Genomic DNA, 20,852 nt, shown 5'->3' with positions numbered 1-20,852 from the left:
CGAGAATTTAGGAATGTTTTGAGAAGGAACGAATTGATGACGAGGAATTTGTAGAGGACTGAAGGGGAAAAAAACACGAACCATTATAATGAATAGTGCATGGTGGAAACGACTGGAAGTTTAATACTGGAAGTTTGCAAGAAAACTCACGCAAGTCGTTACTTTTCTAATCCGCTCGCATGAAAAGCCGACCATCGCTTGCGCCTATGCGATTAAGTCTGCCACTTTAAAGTTCTCGACGAACTACTTGGACTTACATGGGATCCGCTTCTCTAGGAGAAAACTCGCTGGGAACTTGGCAACTCTGAAACTCTAGAAAATGACTGCTTTCAAAAATTTCCCGCAAGTGGCTAGGAGCTTCCAGTCTCCGAAATGTCTCGGCTGTAATTGGCTCGCCCCAAGTTGCCTGTTTCTGCAAAAGTGGTATGAGGGAAGGGATTTGTTAAACGTTACACCATGATGTGCGGCAAGAAAACAGCTTCAAGTAATTCTCAAGTAGACTGACGTGATCCCACTGCATCAGACAAGCTTAATGTAGCCACGCCAGGAGGGGATTGATTCGCATATCCCACAACACATTTACCCTTCTAGCCATAGGTGGAGTTCTGGAGGGGCCAGGGGGCGCCTGGCCCCCAACTTAAAATAAGACTAAAAAAATAACACATGATTAAGTTCAGTTACTACATTTTTGTTATGAAGCCATACCGCAAATCTTGACGTTTGGCATGATGGCATGTGCGGTAATTGCGCCGCAATAGCGGATCTTAGACGAATTGATTGATGTGTACAGTTTGAAGAAAGAAAAACGTAACATGACTTTGTGTTGAGTCAACAGTTACTGCTGAGGCATCAAAAGAACTCTTCAATTTAATTTTCCAAAAATTTCTGAAGTTTACTATTGTACCGTAACTTTTTAATAGTAATACGAGTATTGTATCAATAAAAAATTAATGAAATGCAAAATGCAATAATCGTACTGTTTTTCTTCTTTTAAAACTGACAACCAATATACTAATTAATATTTGTTTACTTAAGCCAGGAAATTTAACATTTTCAAATCTAAAAGGTCTAAAACTCAGTGTTTTTAAGTTGTTTTTTTTTAATTTCCGGGGGGAGGTCTCCGGGCCCTTATAAACTAGGGTATGTTCAGTAACCCTCATCATATGCTTCTCCCAGAGTCTGCCCAACCCCTAAGCAAAAGCTCAAACTCCGCCTATGCTTCTAACATAGGCGGCGCACCCCTTTGTATTCAGACCAACACTCCCAGTTTTCGTCCAAATAGTAATAATAACATTTATAAGTGAATATGTAGGGAATCATATTACAATGCAATAATATGATCCTCGATTTATTAGGGTGGCGATATAAATGTCAAAAGTGTAATCCAGTCTTTATTAGCCCCTGTATAATATAACTATTGTTTCTTTACTATTTTTCCTATTCATAAACAATCTGTTTTAAATCAGTAACGAGCACTGTTTCTGTTTTAAATGGTTAGTTTTTTTATATACGTGGAGGCCTATAGCGATAATGAGCTATGGCTGCTTCTTACTCACAACTATAAAAGTTTTGAGTATGCTACTTTCAGCAATTTCTATCGATTTTCACTTTTTGCAATAATTAAGGAAAGAATTTTAAGGTGCAAAATTATGATCGGGAAAGGGGAAAAAGGTTCTGAAAATGTTTTCAAAAAGGTTCAAAAGATGGTGCTGATAAAATGTCTTTCTTTATTCAATGCTCTCTTTTCTTTTCGTCGTTGACACGTTGGGTTTTACGTCAGTTTCATACAATTTATTTTGCTGGAATCTCATTATTCAATACAATAGCATTTACAGGATTTTCTGTTCGGCATTACATAAATTTGTTACACCTCCCGCAACTGTCGCAGGGAGGAAGAAATCTGTGGTGTTCCCAAAAAGGCACAAAAACGAACACAACAAAAAACATATAACCAATCCAGATGGCCGCTAACAGTTCCTGAAGGATCTGAAGTCTGGCATCTGAGTCTCCTGCGCGGTGGATGGCTTGAATTCCCTCCACCAGCACGCGTAATGGTTGTAGTAGATCTGGATTCAGCAGTATGTTTAGCAGCCCACGTAGTACTTGCAGGTTATCGGCTCCCTGTGGTTGTGGTCTCGGGGTTGAGGCCGGTGATTGGCTGGGAGAAGGCGCAGCCATATTAGGTCTATTTTCAGGCTTCCGTGGTTGAATGGCGCTCTGCTTGTCACGATGAGTTGCTTGAATTGCGCTCTGCGTTGAAGTCGAAGCTGGTTGAATGGGGACTGGTTGGGGTCGAGGCTTCTTCTCCTTGTTGGTGTTCTGGGTTGACTTCTTTGTGTTCTTACCACGGGAAGCTTGCAGTAGGCGTTGGTACACTGGACATCCCTTGAAATTGGATGTGTGTGTTCCTGAACAATTTGCGCACTTTGCTGGTATGTCCGGGGTGATCTGTTGGCAATCTTCTATCGAATAAGCCTCAGCATTTTACGCATCTGGGGTGCATTTGACAAAAACGCTGTCCGTGGCCGAAGCGTTGGCAGCGATGGCATTTAAGAATACGTTGAGGTCTGAGTTTTTCCACCGTGACTTTAAAGCCATCGATTGAGACGAGTTTGGTGTTGCCGTCTCAGAGTAGAGTTCTGCACGTCGTAGTGTGACGACGACCAATAAAAGTCTGTTATCCTTGGAATCAGGAACAGACGAATCTTCCATGGAATTTGTAGATTGTCTATAAAGACGACCAACATTTTCCACCTGGTAGCCTAAGCCACACAGGCCGGTGATTTTTTTTCCTTTCAGTAACCCAGAGGAACGTGTCGAATCACCACCTTGCGGTAGTTTTTTGCTGCCGATCCTGCAGCCATGTACTTCGTGCCATCAAGTCCTTGCAGAAACTGCCAAACCTTCTGGAAGTCGAAAAAATTTGCACATATAACCTTGAGTTGTTTATATAGCACGACGAAAGTAGAACACGTATCAGCGACACGTCGAATCTTGTCAGCGTTGTAAACGCAACGAGTGGTTCGAATGAAGACTGGTCGGACATATTTGTCCGTACAAAATGGCGATGCTCTCTTTTCCTGCACCTTCTGTATATAATGCGCGCGGACTGCATAGAGAACTGTGGTTCTGCCGAATGGGGGTTATTCCTGAGTAAACAAAAATGATCGATCAGACAGTTCGATTATTGATGGCGGGGAAAGAACTTCCGGTTTGGCGAATCTTCCAATGTAGACAAATGGAATACATATCGTCACCAACCTTATTTTCTTATAAAAGCTCGGAAACAAAATGGATCACTTGAAGTTTTTGAGTGATGTACAGAAACAAAGGTAGCTAGAAAAGATTGGCAATTCCCTGGATCCTTTGGATGCAGATATAAGGGATAATACTAATATTTTCCAAGCCAATGTTGATCTTCTACCAAAAGTTTCGTTTTTGAAAAGACTTCTCCAGCTCGAATTGAAGCTTACATTAATTATAAACATTGAAATACTTCGATTACAACAGTAAAAGAAATAATAATAATTACTACGGTGAAAATTATTATTATACACTAATAATATATACCTAATTAATCAATTTTATTCGAATTTTATTATTATTATCATGCAATGCGGTCCACAAGCCGAGTGAATATCCAGCACGTATTTTCCATTAATTATTTTACATTTGAAAGTTACTATACTGAAATGCACAATTATTGTATTTTGTTATTAACTTTTGCAAGTGTCGTTCAAGAAAGAACTTTAAAAGTTAGAAAAAAATACTCACAAGGTTTATATTGTGTGACGTCATCTAAAATTATAATTTTTCGAATTCTGAAAACTGTGGAACTATTTATTCTTTGGATTAAATGGTAGAATATGAAAATATAGCTTGGTTCCTGTATTTTTCACTCATTTTTTCGAGCTAATGCATATTTTACATTAATTACTCTGTTCGAATACTAACCAAGTGAACTTTATTTCTGTTATTAACAATAAAAATAACAAACTTCCTGCTTTTTTGCAACTTGAAATGAAGGATGCCAGTTTCCGTGGAGGAAGGGTCAACTGACTACCGACGCCCATGGAGAGAGCGCTTATCAATAACCAAAAGGCAAATGCGTTATAGTATGATTATAAATAGTTAGTCAACCCATGCGCGTCAGATTATTATAATTTTCATTTGATTTGATGAAGTGCCGACTGCAGAGCATACTCTCTCGTGCTTGTGTCCAATCTTCTAGCTTTATTTCTTAAATCCACTGGTTTTTCCGTATCGGGTCTGTCTGAAAACGATGCATAGATATACCTGAGAACAATAGTTTGTTTCCAATGTCATGTTGAAACCAAAAGCCACACAAATATTGTCGCCTTTTCCGAAGACACTGCCTTTACACCTTTGAATTCAATGCTATTCTTTTCAAAACCGGAAGTGTAGTCCCCGCCAGAGCCAAGCAAACACAGAAATGTAAACATCCGGTGTATAGTGCCCATAGGTTTTGTTGAAGTTTTGTGTTTTCTCTCGCGGGTTTTGCTACATTATTTTGGGAACTATTGGGGCTGCAATGATTATATTGTACCATTTCATAGCTCTCCTTCTGCTCTACAAAATGACACTATAGGATTTTATGTAGATGCTCAAGAAGAGTGAAAATCATTTATTTTTCTGTACAATTTTTTGACAAAACATGAAAGAAAAGGAAGGGAAAAAGTGCTGAAGAATCAAAGCAGGGGTAAAAAGGGGAAAATGTGCTAATCTCACGAAAAGGTGCAACAACGTGTGTTCATTTTACTTGAATTCATGTCCTAAAATACATATCTCAAACGATCGGTATGAAAACAGCCATGGCCGTAGGCAGAAAAAAAATTCGGGGGGGTTCATTTATAATTGTTCCCATGGGCGTCGCCAGAAATTTGAATAATAGAAATAATAACAATAATTGCACAATAATAATTAAAATTTCATAATAATAAAACAATTTTATTCCATAATAATAACAATACTAATAATAATTATTATATTATTGTTATATCCTTGAGAGGGCTTACTCAATCCAACAGATGAGTGAATATCCAGCACAATTTTCTTTTTTTCTTTTTTTATGTTTCATACAGTGTGTACTGAAATGCACAATTATTATACTTCGTCATTAAACTTTAGATACCTTCAAGAGAAAAGCTTTAAAAGTTAGATGGAAATTTTAGTCATAAAGTTCTTGTTGTTTGACTTTAAAATTAATTTTTTGGAATTTTGAAAAGTGTGGAACCAGTTATTCTTTTTAAAAACTTAGCTTGGTGATGGATTGTAACCTCAATCGCGAACGTAATGCGCTACAAAACTGGAGATCCTAGGTTTGAACTCCTATCAAGGGGGATTTTCGACTTCATAGGACAGGGAATTTAAAAGCTGGAAAGGGAATTTTGGGACAATCATAAGGGAATCTTCAGTCTATATTCCTTGTGACGCAGGAGCAACACTGGAAAGATGACAGCAGAAGTGAAAATGGAGGGGTCGCGGGTGGGCTACGATTCTGAGAATAAATCCTGTTTCACTCAAGTTTCAGAATTCCAAATGTATGAAAATTCTAGCTCGATCGTTTCAACATTGTCTCCATGTATTTTTGTGATGCTTCGGAAAAAAAATTAAAAATTTGTTACAATTTTGGTTTCTGAACTTCCATTAATCCAACATGTCAGAAGTTTCGGGGAGCGGGGGGTTGAACCCTAGAAACCCCCCATCTAAATACGGCCATGAAAACAGCTATATTTTTGGAAAGATGCTGCACCTTAAAATCCCCTCCCTAGTTATAATGCATCTCACTCAGCCATGTTACATCAGAAACTACCTATCTCAGTTAACTAGCAACCACGGAAAGAAGAAAATTATCCACGTGGACTTTGTCATGAACTCACACGAAAGATTAACAAACTTCAACTTGTTTCTCCCAGCGAAGTGCAAAGGCATGTTTTTGTGTTATGGTGATGAAACCTGCTTGTAAACTGGTTGATTTAATGAGTTCATTGCTGTTATAAACTCCCAGGAATGCTTCATGATTCATAAAATGGACACAGAGGACAAACATGAGTTAATATGTTTAGTGTCTCACTGTCGTAGCCATGAACACAAGTTATTGCCCAAATCGTAATTTAATTCTGCCATGCGTGATACTGAAAGTATTTATGATGTGTTTTTCATTATTTCTTGCCGGAATTATGTGCTTTCACGCCTATTAATGAGGTAATGTCCAAATTTCCGAAGCAAGCTTTCATCTGTATCAAATTTGAAAGGTCGGATAATGTTTTATTATACTAGTCCTAGTGTACAACATTAGTTTCGAATAATACCTAAGAAAACGCGAGTTAATGTGGTAAATATATTAGTATTTTTTCCCTTAAACGTGAGCGTGTGTAATTTTGTTTTGTGTAGTGTCGACGATTAGGTTCAAAAACTAGGGGAGGCAATGTGTCAAAACTGGGGGGGGGGGGGGGGGGGGGCAAGGACAGTTTACTTTCCCTTGGTATATAAGGTTTAGCATAGTTTTGGGGGTAAAACTGGCAAAAAGTGGGGGTAACTGTCCCCCATGCCCCCCTTAATCGCCGCCATTGGTTTTGTGTGTTTGTACATACACACAAACACACGAAATAAAATTGATAAGCATTCAAGCAAAGCTGACTCCTTGTTGCATATATTCTTATTTGTTGTAATAATATAAATATATGAATATTTAGGCTATGTACGAGAAACGTAAATAAAACGCATGTAAATACAGAGCATTCCCTGACATTCGCTACGAGACTCGGCGGCAAGCGGCCCGACGTCAGTGCTTGTATCTCCCGGTGAACGGGGTCCGCGACAGTCGCTAGAGTCGGCTATTAAAATTACAGTTTTCATATTGTGTACTAACCTTGACTACAGAAGGTGTTGAAAATGATGTACCTCAGCTGCAACACATTCCTGGCATCTCTGGCTTTATATGTGCAAGTTCGTCTACTGTAATTCTCCCGATTTCTCGTACAATACTCTCTTTTAACTCACGGATGGTGTGTGGATTGTCTTTGTATGCTTTAATTTTTAGATTTATTTTTTATTTTTAGATTTAAGAATTTTAGCGGCTCTAAATGCTGTGTTTTTTTAAACACCCGTTTCTTGTGAGAGGCGGCGGATAGATTTTCTAAGAGACTGTTCTAACCTTTGTCCTATCTCATCGAGTTTTCCCTCAGTAAGTACACGTGGGTTCTTCTTTCCACTTTTATTCAGAACTGACCCTGTTACTCTAAACGTTTTTACGAGGTTTATTATAGTGGTCCTATGTGGAACGGGAACACCAGGAAATTTCGTTGCAAAACGTCGTCGCACTTCTCCACAATTCCTCTTTCCGAAGTAACACTCGACAAGATAAATCCTTTGTTGTATGTAAACTTTTGTGGTGCCATATTAAGCCACAATCTTCAACACGCGGACACGACACAACATAACTTCCGAGGGATGATTATACTGGCGTCAGTCTGCAACGTCAACAGAAAGGGAAAGAGAGCGAAAAAAACTGACTGTAGCATGCGACTGTCGCGGACCCGTTCACCGGGAAAGACAATCTCTGACGCCGGGCCGTTTGCCGCCGAGTCTCGTAGCGAATGTCAGGGAATGCTCTACATGTTTATTTTGCAAGAAAATCCCAGTAGAAATAACTGAACTTAGTTACTTAAATCGAGTAACTGTAATTCAGTTTATTTCTTAAAATGTGACTTAACCTCAAAGCACTGTAACTGGGCATTTGCCTGTAGTGTTTAATAAATATAAATAAATAGAAGTAACTTTCCGGACACTGATGAAAATGGACAGGTGCTTATGAGTACATACTCCATAAGTGGGCTTCATTTTCGTATGAATAAGTTTCCTTTCACACGTGACGATTTCTCGTAGATTATGAAAATTTTTAAGACCTGGTGTCTCATATACATACTGTCGTACTCGGTGTGCAGGAAACGTATAATGTACAGTCCTGCAGAATTAACTTGGGAGAAATGGCCGCTCTGTGAGTGATGCAACTGCGCTCGAATTGGCTAGAGCGCGGGACTTCCCGCTGTAACGGACCAATGGAAACTCTAATGCTCGGGCGCGCGAAATGTTACCAACTGTTGAAAGGACTCGCGTGCAGTGACTGGTGAAGCAAGCGAAGCGGCAGTGCATAGAGTTTTCTGGCCTCTTCGATGGCGCAGTGGTAGCGTCGTCGCCTTGTATTCAAGGGGTCCCGGGTTCGATACCCGGTGGAGGCACATAGTGGTTCGGATCCCACTTTAAACTGTAGGTCCAGTCCCGATTAGCCTTACTGTGCATAAAGTGGACTTAAAAGCTTTCTTTCTGAATGAACTGTTTATCCATTTATTGTGTAACATAGAATACTTATAATGCTTATAATTTTCTTAGCATGTCCTCCTAATACAGCGATATTTCCGTTACACAATGTAATTATTTTTTCAAATCAAATCTCCCATCTCCGTTGTCAGCTGATTGCCCGTGATTCGCGTGAGAGTCAAGCGTTCGCTGTAGGTTGGTACTCCTGCAGCGGCGCCGGCAGCCATTTTGTCTCAAGTTAATTCTGCGGGAGTGTAGGTGAGCCAAAGGTAGCCCGTGGTCCGATGGTGGCCCACTTTACGAAAATCATATTAGTATTTAACACAGCTAACAGATGGCACTACGTTAATATACGCAGTCTCCCTCAGGTGCACCATGCAGAAAACGAACTGTCTCGGGTTGCCAGCAGCCATTTTATTTAAGTTACTGTGAAACCCCTGGCGTCGTAGGGACTGTGCAGACCAGTCCTCCACGGAGGTCAGCTATTGGTCGTTACTATATGGCACGAACAATTTTCTCTAATAAGGTTTAGAAACGTCAATAAAGATGAAAAATATGTTTTCTTGAACACAAGCCTCATTTTCTAAGCCAACTATAAGCCGTGGGCTACCTTTGGGACCCATGAGCCACCTTGGGAACAGATGTAACAGTTTTGTAATTCTTTCTTTCTTCTTTTAAATAAAGTCACAAGCAAGGTTACAAAATATCCATGTGGTATACGTTGTTAATTAGTTATAGAAGTTCTTTTAATTTCAGAAATGTATCTCATTAGAGATTTCACCCTAGAAGCTCAACTATGGCCACCTTTGGTTCACCTACCTTACACTAAACACACACTCAGCCACTTAATGTGGTGCTCACAGTGGTCTTGTAAATAACCAACGAATTAATAATTCTAAAAACATCAAGGACGACATAACATCACCAAGCACATCGCGCTACGACGCCAAGGATCCCGGTTCAAATCCCGCTCGGGCTTGGTTGTTTGTGAATGTCCATTCATCAATTTCATCACTCATCCCCATCTTCGCAAATTAGCCAAGAGGCACAAAACGCGAAGTAAAATAAACAATCAACAGCTCCCAAACCTAATATTCTAATAAAACTACACCTCGATATTAAAGTTCCATTAATTTTAATTACTATCATATTATTAATGTCACTTATAATATTGCAAAAAATCATCCTCTATCTATAGGAATTATACTAATGAAACAAACTATTATTGCCTGCCTAACTCTCTAATCTTCTTAAACCCGAAGGTTAATGTATGCAGCAACACAAGCCTTCCATCTGTCCCTATCCTGGGCAAGACCAATCCAATCTTTCCCATCCTAACCGATTTCCTTTAGGTCCATTCCAACGTTATCCCTCCATCTTCGTCTTGGCCTTCCTACAGGTCTCTTACCATCAGGTTTCCCAAGAAGAATCCTGTATACTCTTTCCTCTCCCATTCATGCCGCATGGCCTGCCCACCTACGTCTTAGTTATAAGTCACAAGGTAGAAAAGTATGTTCGTAATTACGAAATAACACTTGCAGATAATCAGAGGCGCAACCACGATTTTTTGTCGGGGGGGGGGGCAAGTACCAGGATAAACGTACCAATAATAATAATAATTATTATTATTATTTTAATAATAATAATGTTAATAATAAGCATGTTATTATTATAACTTTATTATTTATATTATTGACTAGCTTTATTTTACTTCGCTTCTTGTGCCACTTTTGGCTAATTTGCGAAGATGGGGATGAGTGATGATATGATGAAACTGATGAATGGACACTCACAAACATCCATGCCCAAGTCGGGATTCGAACCCAAGAACAAAATTATTATTATGATTAGTAGTAGTAGTAGTGGTAGTATCAAAGATGTTATTACTCTCGTAAATTATGCAAAAAGGGGGTAGAAGTTGGCGTTAAAGCATTTGTGTTCGAACAAACTATTTGAATTATTTTTTAAACACGTTCAATTTCACATTAATAATGGAAAACAAGCACACAAACTATTTTTTGAAAGACAGAAAATGCTTGATAAATGCATTCCAAATATAATTCTTTTTTACATTAACATGTATAACTTTCATGCAATATATATGTTTCACATTATGCAACATGGAGCGACGTTGACTGGACACTAAATTGTGTACGTATTCAAACTTTCTTTAATACATATTATATACAACATATATTATTGAAATATATTACACATGCAATTCATCCATCTCACAATAAACCAACACCAAAAATTACATAAATTGTCTCTCAAATGTGCCCGCTCCCTTTCCTGAAAACAATTGTTCATGAATTTAAAACAAAATGAATTAATACAAGTCTTATTTCTCTGTCTGGAAATTTACAATGCATTACAGAGAACAATGAAAGATTGCGAACGAAGCGAGCAAAAACATTTTTGGATCCAATTTTTTTGCAGGCTGTAATCAATATTCATATAATAGGGCGCAAATAATTTCACGGGACGCCAATGCATTCTCTGTTTTACAACTTTTGTGCCTCCCCGATGGTGTAGTGGTAACATCGTCGCCTTGTGATCAAGGGGTCCCGGTTTCGATACCCGGTGGAGACACATGGCACAGTGATTCGGATTCCACTTTAAACTGTAGGTCCAGTCCCGATTAGCCTTTATGTGCGTAAAGTGGACTTAAAACAAAAAATAAATCTTAGAACTTATTTTCATTTAGTTCGTTCGGTTCCCAGGGCCGACTACCGCCGCCCCTTAGCTACAGTTCTGAACTTGATAAGACTAAGAAAAGCAGGTATTGCTAGCGAAGCGAGCAAGAAAATTGTATGAAAAGTATTTTTATTTGCATAAAATTTGAAGTTGTGGGCGGTAATTGACCCCTGCAGGTACACTTGGCCGCCAATATTTGCCCCCACCCCCCTTTGGCCGTTTCAGTCCAAGGCTTGAGGTTGGGCAATGCCTCCCTGTGGTTGCGCCACTGCATGTAATATAGTGTTACTCGTGTTCAGGTAACAAGTGTTCGCAATTAGGACTGTTCGAAAATAGGACATCTTATTATTGGTAGGAAAGGAAGCATGTATGACGCAGCGAGTTCATATTGACGCACAGCGGATGTTCACGATGTAAATATGACTGACTATACGTTTCTGAAAGTAATGAATAAATTACGCGTGACAAACGACAACTCCAGACGAATAACATGACCTCTGAGGTCACTTGTTAATTGACTCTCCTGTCCTTGCGGTCACTATTGTAATTAGTGGCTGGTTCACCTCACGCCCTTGCCACATGGATACTTAGGAAAGGGCCTTAAGGCTGAGACTGTTTACGCACGGAATCAATATTCAGAACCAATCTGGCCGCGAGTATCTGCTGGAGATGGGATGTCCAGGTCGCACCTGATCAAAGCTGTGGTTTGCGGAGCGGCACGTCACGCACTAACGACTCCATGATAGGAAATGGCCTCCGTGGTGGTCTCTGGAGGGGCTTTCAAACCACGGAAACCGAAGCCATCATGTAATCACCTCTCGAGAGGAGGGCGGGGGTAATGCTCCCGTGAATGTTGAGGCTAGTAGGAAATTGCAAATACCATCAATTGGCTCCAAGCTAGATGCACACATTCATGGAACGCGATTCGTAAATTCGTAGGATATTGGACCAAGATGAAGCATATGTAATCATGGATACTTGTGGTGAGGTATGAGTTTGAAGGTATCATATCTAATGAAGTTGGAGATGATTTCTTCAGTGAAAAAGTCTCCTAACCTACTCAGGGGTGCATATTCCCTCCCAGCCCAATGACCCCCCCCCCCCCCACAATCCCCATACAACAGCGTATACTACTATCCTATTACCGAGAGACTTTTTTACCTTCACTGAACACTTTACTTCATCGCCCTCCCCTAAAATTATTCACTTTCTCCATCTAACAGATTAAATATGGTTCACCTAGTAGTTAAAGTAACTTGGAAGCAGCTAAAGTAAATTAATTACTGAAGAAATATATTCTGATTCACTCTGTCCCAGCCTCATTTCTAGAGACCGGATTTTAAAGGTAATTCCTGTTTTATTTTTCAGCACGGATCATGGAACAAATAACAACAGTGTTGATAATTATCTTCAACCAACAAGATTACATGGTTTTAACTTCCCTTTTTTTCCTATTTCGGCCCACATTCCCTTTTTTAAAAACATTTTGCTTGGTCCCACTATTGACGAGATATCAAATGTTTTGTATGACTGTATTTTCCCTAAACAAAACCTTCAACAATTGCCTATTTGGTGCAGCTGAAAGAAAGAAGAAGCGCCTTCTGCCCTACCTTATTTCCATTACGTTTGCAGCGATCGTTGCAACAATGGAATCCGAGTATCGAACGCATTGTATGTAAGCAGCACGCATATTGAGTTGAAACTTGAAAGTGTACTTCTCTGCTAAATTTAGACTTTTATTGTGAAGTTTTTTAGAATAGTTTTAACTTTACTGTGTGACATCAAATGCTGTTACAAGGAAGATCTGCACTCCACTAAAAATATTATTTTAAATGAAAACACAATCTACCATTGATACATTATATTTATTGCATTTTTTACTTCTGTTGAAATAAAGCAAAAAATGCAAGAAATTTAATGTATTCCATGAATGGCATGTATTGTGCTTTCATTTAAAATAATAAACTATAGTTCTTTTTCATGTCCTTTTTTTGGCAATAGAGAAAAATGCTCTCCCTTAATATCCGGTCTCTATTCACCCCACATACTGCAGTATGGTGCCAAGGTGTAAGCTTTCTTACATACATTGTAGAAACATTATCTTGAATTTTATGCTATTTTAAGTAAAAATCCCTACCCTCAAAACTTTGATGTCGTGGTCCGATCAACTATCCCCCCCACCCCCCACCCTCTGTGAACACCTTCGGCCACCTTAAGATTACATTTGAAAGTACTGGTGTCAGATGTGCCTTCCAAAAAATCACTGATAGAATTAAAAGTTCGCTGCGAAGAGCTCTGCGGCCACTGAATTCTATTCTCGTCCCAGGCGTATAAAATTTATATCAATAGTTTGTATAGCATGACTCAATGATTTCTGCGTAACTATTGAACCTCAGTAACGTATTTTATACGTTTCTACGCACACATAATTATGTATGTTAATTGAAAAATCCCTTTTTAAATATTTGTTTTTAATCTCAATAAATAAAGCGTATATCTGGAGCCCCTTCAAAATTTTCACCCTACGCCCTTGGCTTCCTAAGCACGGCACAGTGGGTGAAAATCTCGCAACGTGAAAATGGGAAGCTCTGAAATTTACCCCAATTGTCTTCAATTCAAACGCTGCCTGGGAAGGATACCAGTTTCGTACATTGTGGCAGGTCAGTGTTCGATCAGCTGATAGTTCAAGGCTGTGTAGTGGCTTGAAAGCAACGCCTCCCTCCCCCATTCTTCCAAGACAACGAGGAAGTGCAGCAGAAAGGAAGAGTGGTCTTCTGTTCACGTGTGGCGTATGAATGAACCTAACCAGCGGACACGATACTAGCTTTGGTGCTTCCCTACACAAATCGAGTTTCATTACCACAAAACTACAATTAACGTTGCACAACTTTAATGCAAGGAAATGGAATAAATTAAACAAATAGGAACCTTGACCTCCCCTTGAGAACTACGTCGAATTTTGTCATCGATAGGTGATGATGTTATATGTAATATGAAATTTATATCAGGGCACAAAATGTACAAATGACAGCGATATTTGATCCCAAAGTATGACCCGCGCAAGTAAAAATCCCATCTCTAAGTACTTTCATAGTTCTTTATTCGTAAAAACAGGTTATATGCACACACAAATGATAACGCCACCAAACTTATTAGCACTCCAAACGTAACGAAAGTTCGAAAGCGTCGCACCTAACACTCCTAAGCTAACAACATGTGGCGATACTTGAGACAAGCTGGCGATGATAATATATTTTGCTTCATTACTCCGAGAGCATTGCATGGAAATGAATCTAATTGTGCAGATATATAGCTCGAACATTGTGTTACAAGAATAGAATACACGCGAATGTTATTTAAAACACAGAAAAATGTACACAGTCGTGCAAAAGTTGCCAACTTGCCCCAAAGGGAATGAATGAAGAATGTAATATATTATCAGAGGAGGTAATACACGAAACGTGCTACCACGTGAACATGTTGTAGGTCTAAAAGAATTTAAAAAGTTAAAACAAAATCAAAATAAACAGTAGAATGTCGGATCATATAAGCGCTCAACACCACCAGTTCTCAAACTTTAGTCGTAACTAAATGTCTAATGTACCCTCGCCATAGGTTTTCTCCAAATAGTGGGTTTTGGGAATTTTTGGCGTTTTTGATACGTTGGAGGCTTGTATATGCAATAAAACAAAATCGCATTCAGGCTGTATGTGAAAATATGGTAAGCAAATAACATTAGAATCCAACATAATTATTTTATTGGGTGTTCCTGCGTTTTCAATCTTTATGATTAAACACTTAATTTTCAAACAAAAATAAGTTTGTAAACGAACTGCCAAGCACAATTTTGGAGTTTTATTGTAAATCCTCAGTTTCTAGTGAGAAGGATGTTCCTGCATAGCCTGACAGTTATTTTTATGTCTGATTGTGCACTTGAAACTTTCAAACTGAGATTCGTCTCCAAATTTTGTTGATTATAAATGTCTAACGACTAGTATTGTATTTCAAAATATATGAAACAAAGATAAGAGTGTCAGTGACAAAATGAGCCTTACTTCCGTGTTGAATGTTAAAGCTATGAATTCTGCTCTACACACCTGCAGCAAAAATGTCGTGTGGGTACATTTCTCTTCCGAGCTGATCGCGTACCCCCTTCAAGTAGTTATTGTACCCCTGAAGGTACGCGTACCACAGTTTGAGAACCACTGCTCTACACACACATTGACGTAGAACTCAAAGCATGTCACAAATGAATAAATCACTTTCGTACCCCGAACAGAGTTCACGAAACGCGAACACTGTATCTAGGCAGAAATATCAAGGGTACGTCGCTGTTCGATATCTTGTCCCACAAAACATACTTTCACGTATCGACAATAGCATAACCGTATTTAGAGGGGAGAGGGAGTTGTGGGTTCAAAATGTTCATTAAACATAATCTTCAATGACTTTTACTTTCTGGTGGGGTTAAGGAGGGTCAAGGGTATCAAAGAATTATGGTAAACTTTCCGTATCCGGAAAACGGATTTCTTAAAATGTACAGGAGAAATTACTTACCAAATGCAGTTTCTTTAGACTTGTGGAAGTTCGGGGAAGTGTTTTCTCGCATCGTTCATTGAATTTTGCCGGTAAATCATCTATTTTTCGATATAAATGCGTGACCGATGCACAAAAGCTGTTGCATCCATTTCCTTCCGGCCGGATGTTGCCGTGTGTGATGACGTAATCCCGGTCAGTGTTTCCAAACACGTGTTTTTGTAACTGAAGATGGTACGTTTCCGCAAATGGTTTGTGGGGCTATGCGTCAATGGTTTGTGGGGCTATGTAGGTATTTTTGGGTGGAATGGGGTGGAAACACTGCACGCCGACTACGGTAGTGAAACTGTGACCGCCATTTAGTGTGTTACCGAAGGGAAAAGAAATGAACAAAACTTACTTCATACGTCGAAAATATAGATTATTTCCGTGAAAAAAGCGAAATGCCACCTTGAGCAATGTTTCTCAGTGCAGAATACGAAAGTACGAATATGGAAAGTGACATAAATAGCGAGTTTCAGGCGTTTTCCGCATACGGAAAGTTTACCGAAATAATAATAATAATACACTGTAACGAATACGGTACAAGTAGTAAGACTCATGCTTTTGAACTTATGCTAAAACATTTGCCTCCAACCCCATCTTTAACACTGTTTACTATAGAAGGAACTCTTGTACAACTCTATTCGTAGCAAACTATTATTAGAAATGAGTTTTTTTTTGGTCAAAAACGTTTTTCTCTCGCACCCCACAAACAAATGCTACCTCCTCTCTCCATTGATTTTATGCATGATTTCTTCGATCATAATAGTGTTTCACAGTAAGAGAATTTTGCACCCTGGATATGAAAGCATTGCTCTGGATACACTTCTGAACTTCATTATGTTAAAAATCCATATATTTTAATATTAGAAACTGAACAATGTTTAGAACAAAGGTTCTGTGATGGCTGTGGTACGAAACCAACCGTTTGAGGCGTCCCTTTTACTTCGATGTCTTTATCGCCGCTATGAATCTACGCAGTTAAAACAGCACCTTGTCGAATATACACTGGTATCAACGTATAAGAGTACATGATTAGAGAATCTTACGCAACGTAGCATGGAACGATTGTTAATCCTAGAGCGTAGTAACAAACTTAAATAACTTTTACGTGAATAGTTCTACTTACGTTTTGCGTCTTCAACAGACCGAATTTCCACTGCAATCTTTGGCGTCAAACTTCACAATAACACTTCAAGGCAGACAGTTTTAATATTTCGACGTAGCAGGGCCTATGAAACGTAAATCTACCGTTAAAACTCCACTAGATGCGACTGAAATACACAAACTATGCACTCAAACCACACGAGAACAGGCACATTCAAACCATCTCGCAAATTGGTGAGTTCACAAAACTGCCACTAGAGCGTGGTGCTGTAAACATATCGAAATCTCTCGCAAAGAAAAATCCACGAGAGGGCAGGTGATCAAGCTCAAGAGCGCAATATACAGGGTGTCGCAAAACTCTTTCAACAACGCTTGGGTGCTGGTAGATATCATAAAAACAAGTAACTTTTCCCAATAAAGTTTACCTCGAAAGCGCTTAGTTTCTGAGCTATAAGCGCTTAAAATCTATTCTGTACGTATGCAACCCAACACAGCAAACGCTTGCTCTGACATAACTACCAGGGGCGCGTGGCAGGGTTGCCACTAGCGTTCCTCGTTAAGAGAGACGACTTGAAAACAACACCCTGGGAGTCTTCCCTTAGCAAAATCCAAAACATTAATGATACTTGCGATGTTGTAAGAAGCATTGACAGTATTTATACACTAACCAAGACAAATAATGGGCAGACTGAAATTCAATATTACTCATTCTAAAATATCTCCGTAATTGATTGATTGATTTGGTTTATTTTAATTTGCTTTTCTGCCACCTTTGACTAATCGCGAAGATGAGGATGATAGCTTTGATGAAATAACAAATGACACCATTGTCTAGGCCAGGATTTAAACCCGAGACACCTGGCGCCTTAGCGATCTCTGCTAACAACATCACCACGGAGTGTTTCGTGTATCATGCAATATCAACAATTGCAAGGGACACGTAAGATAGGGGAAATCCACTTTTGGGTAATTTGCGAAGATGAGGATGAGTGATGATATTATAACGATAAAAGTTGTTATTGTACTTTTGAGTCGCCGTTTCGTTTACGCTAGAACATATTTTTTGTATTACATTTCTGAGTTACACTTTAGAACTGCTTAAGAAAACCCAAGGATTCTTTACTGGTTATTTATTACAAACTTCTAAAATGAACTAGCGATTAATAAATTTTTAATTTGCCCTGGTAAGCTGGAGGGCTTTGTTTTACATAGTTAAAACTAATACAAAATTTACCTCCAGTTGCCTTCTGGTTAGATTAATCTTTGGTTAGTAACGCGGATTAATAAACAGAAAATAAACACTTTAACCTCAATTAAAAGAATATGGTCGACCTACTTACGAAATTTACTCAGCGCTGCGCTTTCACTTAGACTGTAATCAACACTTCCGTTATAAAAGTAAACATCTCGAGAGCTCTCGACACTAGGGGGGGGGGGGGACACTATTGGCAGAAGCTCCTTGATGTCTTCTTCCCGCCGCTTCTTCTTTCCCTCGAAGATCTTCAACGTCTATCCCTCGAAGTAATTCACCGCCGCATTCATAGTTCAAAGGTCGAACTTGATATCAACGTCGTCACCTCGATTAGCAATTATCAGTTCACAACTACACGCTTGCAGTGTTCTTTTCACTTCTCGCGCTATAAAAGTTGCCATGAGAAAACAGTTTGTATTTGAATAAAATTTCGCGCGCTCTTTTCCCAATCACGCGAACGTTCAAATGTCCGGAACACAGATCACTGTTAACTGTTCACTAGGCAAACGACATCTACAAAAACAGTCCAAGGATAACTAACTGCAACTTTCTGCCGATAGCACTATCAAATTCGCGGATTCTTCATAGCCAGAGATCTCGACGCCAACTGCTGCATGTAAACTTCTGCAGCCAACGCGCGAAGCAACGCGGCCTTTTCCTCAAAGGCTCTACAAACACTACTCGAAAAAACTTCACCGCGTTTTCCTTTGTCCCTTTGTCTTTGCATAGTAAGGACAGTTCATTTTGCCCGAGGGGTGTTAATCTCTCTATCCTCCTTCTTCTCGGAAGAAATAATCAGTCCTCAAAATAATCGGTTATAGATGCCCCCTCCTCTGAAGAGACATTAGATGGACTGATCAAGAAGAGCTAATGTCTTTTAGAGTCTATTCATCCCCTTGAATTTTTTGACCAGACCTCGTATATACATTTTTTCACACTCACATTACAGTTATCATTTTTTTTTTAATACACATAACGATATCGATATTCCTTTATATGTAGCACAAAAATATTTGTAAGGTATGATTTTCAGTTACTACAATTCCATAATTTTAAATTTTCCACATGTTGTGATTCAATTTTTTACTAGAGCGGTTACAGGCGGGTAAGTGTAGAATATTATAAAAATATTTTAATTTCTATCTTTACAAAGTATCATCATACTCATGAAATTAACCTAACAGTAAACCTCCTTTCTCTTGTCAAGATCTTTACCTTTCTTTTCTTCTTTCTTCTTTAAGGTATCAGCATGCTCAAATTACTAATTTCAGGAAATTACATCTTATCACACGTCGCTCATCTTCTTAACAAACTATTTCTTAACTTGCAACAGAATTCTGGACATAATCTTTCACTTAAATATCAGCATGTTCTTTATTACGTAACTACAATAATTTTCGGTTCGCCTTCGACCTACTATTTTTCATTTCTGGTCCGCCTTCGACCTTATATTTTTCAACATTTCCGGTCCGCCTTCGACCTTATATTTATGTGCCTCTCTCGCACTATATCTTAATACACACTGACTTTTACCTCATATAGCTATGTCCAAGAACTCTCAATCTCCTGCTATTAATGCAATCTCCTCTTTTGTTAACGCTATTTCATCTTGATCTCTGAAGAATTTCCCAATTTACTTCTTTTGAGCACATCTGTACTACCTTCTTTCCCGTTCGTTCTTCACACTTTATTTTGCAGCATCATAAACAGTTTTGAGGTTTACTTTCATATTTCTATCTTCCTTTTCCTTTTCTTATTACAAAGCTATTTTTCAATTTTACAATATCTACCCGCTCATTGACAATAATAATATTTACCAGCACTTCTACCAACCATCAATATTTTTTTTTTTTCATCGAACCACAACTAGTTTTCACATAATTTATACAAAACAACTGACATCAAATAACTTTTTTCTTTTCATTTTCTCAATTTTCAATATACTTGGCTCATAACAACATACACACATTTTTTTTTTAAACAGCTCATTTACATTTGAACAATTTCCATCATTTTATCAAAATTTACATAAACTAGTAATTTGCAAAATGCTCATCAAGAGAAATGGAAAATTAGATTTTTCTTTAAAATTTACTGACTTATTAATTACATTATATTATATTACCCAACAAATTAGAATGTCTCTCATCTTTAGATTTATTAGTCTTTCTTGTTTCTTCAGTTTCATAATATTTCTGTTTGTCGTCACTATCAGGTGTCTTTTCCGTATTCCTCTTCTTCTTTCCCCTCTTCCTTTTTCTTCTCTTTTCTCTGCTTTTCAAATTTTCTTCTTCCTCCTCTTCCAACGTTCTTCAAGTAGGGAAACTAACAATCTGTCAACACTATTTAAACTTTCTCTTATCTTTAAAGTCTTTTCATTTTGTTTCCGATTTTCCATAGGTTCAATTTTCTCACTATGAGAATCACCACTATCAACTTTCTTCTGATTCTTCTTGTCTCTTTTCTTTTGTGGCTTTCTCTTATGCTCTCCACCCTCTTCAGATAAACGCATTTCTCTATTTTCCTGTTTTATCCTTTTCATACTTGCCTTTGATCTATCTGTGCTAACATTCTTAGATTTTTCACGAACTTTCTTCTTCGCTTTCTCTAACGCTTCTTCAATTTTCTTCACTTTCTTTGCAGCTTTCAATTTCTTTCTCTTCATTTTCTTCACTTTCTTTACTGAACTATATCTAGGTCTCATTCTAATTTTCTTCCGTTTACTTATCAGAGTCATTTCGGGTATCGTCACGTCTAAATTTACACATTCTTGCAGTTTAGAAAACATACAATTTTTTTTATGCTTTTCGTAAATATTTTCTTCTTTACTTATCAGTTCAGGAGATAACTGTATCCCAAAATGTAACTCATCAACTTT

At 38.4% G+C, this 20,852-nt stretch overlaps 2 protein-coding genes across 2 annotated transcripts in view; one reads left to right on the top strand and one right to left on the bottom strand.

Annotated features, from left to right (window-relative positions):
* LOC146002373 (protein spinster homolog 1) overlaps positions 1-16,793 on the bottom strand; it is a 407,500-nt gene extending 390,707 nt beyond the window's left edge. Inside the window, exon 1 of the mRNA XM_083140102.1 lies at positions 16,745-16,793. The gene's annotated coding sequence lies outside the window, so the exon portion shown is untranslated. The remainder of the gene's footprint in view (positions 1-16,744) is intronic.
* The window catches only part of LOC146002372 (protein unc-93 homolog A-like), a 116,091-nt gene that overhangs the window by 76,529 nt on the left and 18,710 nt on the right, over positions 1-20,852 (top strand). The gene's annotated exons all lie outside the window — the stretch shown is intronic.

Source organism: Lepisma saccharinum, chromosome 18 (genome assembly GCF_977018435.1).
Source record: "Lepisma saccharinum chromosome 18, izLepSacc3.1, whole genome shotgun sequence".
NCBI classification, from domain to species: Eukaryota; Metazoa; Arthropoda; class Insecta; order Zygentoma; family Lepismatidae; genus Lepisma; species Lepisma saccharinum.
Note: the sequence above shows the minus strand (reverse complement) of the source record. Positions and strands in the feature narration are given on the sequence as shown.